We start from the raw sequence: 6,000 nt of genomic DNA on the forward strand, positions 1-6,000 counted from the left end.
TATAAGGCAAATGCTAACAAGTATGAGAGGGGAAATTAGCAGTAACACAGTAATAGTGGTGAACTTTAATACCTCACTCACACCTATGGATGGATCATCCAAACAGAATTAAGTAGGAAACACTAGCTTTGAATGACACACTAGACCAGTTAGACCTAATAGTTAGCTAGCAGGCATTTCATCCAAAAACCATGGATTTCACCTTTTTCTCAAGTGCACACAGAGCATTCTTCAGAATAGCTCACATCCTGGGCCACAAATCTAGCTTTTAGAAATTTTAAAAACTGAAATCATGTCAAGCATCTTTTCTGTTAACAATGCAGCACAATTAAATATCAACTACAGAAAAAAAAAAACTATATAAAACACAAATAAATCGTGGCTAAACAACATGCTTCTGAATAATTGATATCATGCAAGAAATCATGTGAGGAATCAAAAAGGAAATCTAAATATACATGGAAACAAATGACAATGGAAACATGACAACCCAAAACCTATGGGATTCAGAAAATCAGTGCAAAGAGGGATTTGTTCACAGCAATACAAGTCTACTCCAGGAAAGAAGAGAAACATCAAACAACCTAAGTTTCCATCTAAAATAACTAGAGAAAGAAGAAGAACAATAACAACAACAAAAGCAAAGTTACTAGAAGGAAAGAAATCATAAAACTCAGCATAAATAAATGAAAAAAAAACAAAACAAAACAAACAAACAACAACAACAAAAGAAAAAAAAAAAAAGGAGACTACAGCAATGATCAACAACACTAAAAGCCAGTTCTTTGAGAAGATAAACAAAATAAATGAGCCATAGCCAGACTCATAAAGAAAAAAAATTATGAAATCAATAAAATTAGAATTGAAAACGGAGAAATCATAACATATAAATAAAATAGGTAACATATAACATATAATAGATAACATATAAATAAAGTAGGTCACAAGAGTGGGCTATGAGCAACTGTATTCCAATAAGAAGGACAAATTGGAACATATGGACATATTCTTAGAAAAATATAACTTTTGAAAACTGAACAAGGGGGAAAAAAAATATGAACAGAACAACCACAAGCTTGAAAATAGAAACTGTAACAAAAAATCTTACGACAAACAAAAGTCCACGACCAGTTGGCTTCACAGGCAAATTCTACCAAAAGTGTAGAGAGAGCTGATACCTATCTTATTCAAACTCTTCCAGAAAATTGCAGAAGAGGTTAAACTTCCAAACTCATTCTACAAGGCCACCAACACTCTGATTTGAAAACCAACCAAGAAGCCACAAAAGAAGAAAACTACAGGTCAACATCACAGATGAACATAGATGATAAAATCCTCAAACAAAATTCTACCAAATAGAATCCAAGAGCCTGGTAAAAAGATCATACATCATGACCGAGCAGGCTTTATTTCAAGAGTGCAAGGATTATTCTACAAGGTACTCAGGGCTGGTCCACTGGGATGACCCAGAGGGATGGGATGGGGAGGGAGGTAGGAGGGGGGTTCAGGATGGGGAACACATGTACACCCATGGCTGATTCATGTTAATGTATGACAAAAAGCACTATAATATTGTAAAGTAATTAGCCTCCAATTAAATTAAATACATTTAAAAATTACCAAATCAATCAATGTTATACAACATATTAACAAATTGAATGATAAAAATCATAAAATTATCTCCATAAATACATAGACAATTTTGACATAATTAAAAGCCAATTTATGATTAAAAAACAAACAAAACTCTCTCCAGAAGGTAAGCATAGAAGGAACATCAGTTCAGTGGCTTAGCCCTGTCTGACTCTTTGCACCCTCAGGGACTGCAGCACGCCAGGCTTTCCTGTCCATCACTCACTCCTGGAGATTACTAAAACTCATGTCCATCAAGTTGATAATGCCATCCAACTATCTCATCCTCTGTCCTCCTCCTCACAGCTTCAGTCTTATCTAGCATCAGGGTCTTCTCCAATGAGGCAGTTCTTCACATCAAGTGCCCAAAGTTTTGGAGTTTCAGCTTCAGCATCAGTCCTTCCAATGAATATTCAGGACTGATTTCCTTTAGGATGCACTGGTTGGGTCTTCTTGCAGTCTAAGGGACTCTAAAGAGTCTTCTCCAACACCAGAGTTCAAAACCATCAACTCTTCAGCACTCAGGTTTCTTTATCATCCAATTCTCACACCCACACATGACTACTGGTAAAATCATTGCTTTGTCTAGATGGACCCTACCCAAAGTCATGTACTTGATTTTTATCATTCTGTCTAGATTGGACATAGCTCTTCCTCTAAGGAGCAAGTGCCTTAATTTCATGACTGCAATCACAACCTGCAGTGATTTTGGAGCCCCACACAAAAAAAATAAAGTCTCTCACTGTTTCCATTGTTTCCCCATCTATTTGCCACGAAATGATGAGACTGGATACCATGATCTTAATTTTCTTGATGGTGAGTTTTAAGCGAATATTTTAACTCTCCTGTTTCACTTTCATCAAGAGGCTCCTTAGTTCTTCTTCGCTTTCTGCCATGAGGGTAGTGTCATCTGTATATTTGAGGTTATTTATATGTCTCCCAGCAAGCTCAATTCCAGTTTGTGCTTCATCCAGACTGTCAGTTTTCATGATGTACTCTGCATATAAGTTAAATATGCAGGGTGACAACATACAACCTTGATATACTGCTTTCCTTATTTGGAACCAATCTCGTATTCTATGTCCAGTTCTAACTGTTGCTTCTTGAACTGGATGCAAATTTCTCAAGAGGCAGGTCAAGTGATCTGGTTTTTCCATCTCTTGAGGAATTTTCCAGTTTGTTGTGATCCACACAGTCAAAAGCTTTCGTGTAGTCAATAAGGCAGAAGTAGATGCTTTTCTGGAACTCTCTTGCTTTTTCAGTGATCCAATGGATGTTGGCAACTTGATCTCTGGTTCCTCTGCCTTCTTTGAATCTAGGATGAACTTCTGGAAGTTCATCATTCATGTACTGTTGAAGCCTGACTTGGAGAATTGTTGAGAATTATTTTGCTAGCGTGTCATATAAGTGCAATTGTGCAGTAGTTTGAACGTTCTTTGGAATTGCCTTTCTTTGGGATTGGAATGAAGACTGACCTTTTCCAGTACTGTGGCCACTGTTGATTTTTCCAAGTTTCTTGGTATATTGAATGCAGCACTTTAACAGCATCATCTTTTAGGATCTGAAATAGCTCAACTGGATTTAAATCATATATCCTTCCTATGTAGAGGATCATATCATATGCAAATAGTGAGAGTTTTACTTTTTCTATTCCAATCTGGATTCCTTTTAATTATTTTTCTTCTCTGATTCTTATGGCTTTTATTATGTTGAAGTATGTTTCTTCTTTACCTACTTTCTGGAGAGTTTTTATCATACATTTTTGCTGAATGGAGATTAAGTCTTTGCCAGAGGATTTCTTTGCATCCACTGAAATAATCATATGGTTTTGATCTTTCAGTTTGTTAACATAGTATACTACAATGATTTTCAAATCCTGAAGAATCCTTGCATCCCTGGAATAAAGAAACAAAAAATCTGCTTATATAAAACTATAAAAAAATGATAAAATAAAAGTCAAATATGACACAAAGAAATGGAAAAATATACTATGTCTGTGGATTGGAAGAATCAATATAGTGAAAATGTTTATAGTACCCTAAGCAATCTCTGAATTTGATGCAATCCCTGTCAAGTGACCAATGGCATTTTTCACAGAGCTAGAACAAATAATTTCACATTTTGTAGGGAAAGAAAAAATCCTTAAACAGCCAAAACAATCTTGAGAAAGAAGAATGAAATAGAAGGAATCAACCTTTTTGACTTTAGATTATACTACAAAGCTACAGCCACCAAGGCAGTATGGTACTGGCACAAAGACAGAAATATAGGTCAGTGGAACAAAATAGAGTGTCCAGAGATAAATCCACACACCGACAGAAACCTTATTTTTGACAAAGGAGGCAAAAATATACAATGAAGAAAAGACAGTCTCTTTAAAAACTGAGGCTGGAAAAACTGGTCAATCATGTGTAAAAGAATGACACTAGAACACCTTCTAATGTCATAGAGAAAAATAAACTCAAATGGATTAAAAATTTAAATGTAGGACCAGAAACTATAAAACTCTTGGATGAAAACCTAGAATACTCTGTGACATAAATCACAGCAAGACCCTCTATGCCCCACCTCCAAGAGTAATGAAAATAAAAGCAAAAATAAACAAATTGGACATATTTAAACTTAAATATTTTGCACATCAAAGGAAACTATATACAAGGTAAAAATATAGTTTTCATAGTGGGAGAAAATAACAAACGTAACAACTGACAAAGACTTAATCTCCAAAATATACAAGCAGCTCATGTAGTTTAATACCAAAAAATGAACAACCCAATGAGAAAGGGGCCAAAAGAACTAAATAGACTTTTCTCCAAAGAAGACATACACATAATTAATACACATGAAAAGATGCTCCATGTCAGTCATTATTAGAAAAATGCAAATCAAAACCACAATGAAGTATCATCTCATGCAGGTCAGAATGTCAACCATTAAAAAGTCTACAACAATAAATGCCAGGGAGAGTGAGGAGAAAATGAAACCCTCTTACAGTGTTGCTAGTAATGAAAACTGATACAGCCACGTTGGAGAACAGTGTGGAGATTCATCTCTGCACTATTTTCAGTAGCTAGGACATGGAAGCAATCTAGATATCCATCAGCAGATGAATAGAAAAGGGAGTTTTGGTACGTATACACAGTGGAATATTAGCTATAAAAGAACACATTTGAATCAGTTCTAATGAGGGGGATGACTCTGGAGTATATTATATAGACTGAAGTAATTCAGAAAGAGAAACATAAATATTGTATATTAATGCCTAGGTATGGAATTTAGAAAGATGGTAACTATGATCTTATATGCAAGACAGCAAAAGATACATAAATATAAAGAAAAGACTTTTTTCACTCTGTGGGAGAAGGGATGGGAGGATGAGTTGAACGAATAGCATTGAAACATTTATATTGGTCTTCCCTGGTGACTCAGAGGGTAAAGAAAAAAAAAAAATCTGCCTGTAATGTGGGAGACCTGGGTTCAATTCCTGGTTTGGGAAGATCCCTTGGAGAAGGGAATGACTACCCAGTTCAGTATTATTCCCTGGATAATTCTACAGACCTACTACCATATGTAAGACAGATAACAAGTGCAAGTTTTGATTCATGAATCAGGGCCAGTGCTCTGGGACAGCCCAGAGGGATGGGTTGAGGAGTGAGGTGGCTAGGGGCATTCAGAATGGGGGGATACATGCATATCCATGGATGGTTCATGTCAATCTATGGCAAAAGTCATCACAATATTGTAAACTAATCATCCTCTAATTAAAATAAATCAATAAAAGAAAGAACAAGAAAAGCCTAAAATCAGTAGAAGGAAGAAAATATTTAAGATCACAGTGTAAATAAATGAAACAGCCACTAAAAAGACAAATAAATTAATAAAACTATGTTCTATTTATTTGAAAATAAGAAGAAAAATGACAATTATTCAGTTAAGCCTACAAAGACAACATGGGAGAAGGCTCTGATAAATAAAATAAAATAAAACAAAGAGGTGAAGTAGCAATGGATACTGCAGAGATGCAAAACAATGTAAGAGAATATTATGAACAGATGGATGCCATTTAAGTGGACAGTTTAAGAGAAATGGATTAATTCTTAGAATCACACAGCTTTCCAAGACTGAATTATGAAGAAGTGGAAAATCTGAATAAGCTGGACATCCATAAAAATATTAAAAGAAGAGTAATAAAAATCTTCCACAAAACCAAAAGCTCAATGACCTTCACAGGAGAATCATATCAACCATTTAAAGATTATCTATACTTCTCAAACTTCCAAAAAATTAAGAGGAGGAAATGCTTCCTAACTTATTTTACAAGGCCAAAATTACCCTGATAACAAAATCAAAGACAACGCAAAGAGAGAA

The sequence above is a fragment of the Ovis aries genome, chromosome 9 (genome assembly GCF_016772045.2).
Source record: "Ovis aries strain OAR_USU_Benz2616 breed Rambouillet chromosome 9, ARS-UI_Ramb_v3.0, whole genome shotgun sequence".
Taxonomy (NCBI): domain Eukaryota; kingdom Metazoa; phylum Chordata; class Mammalia; order Artiodactyla; family Bovidae; genus Ovis; species Ovis aries.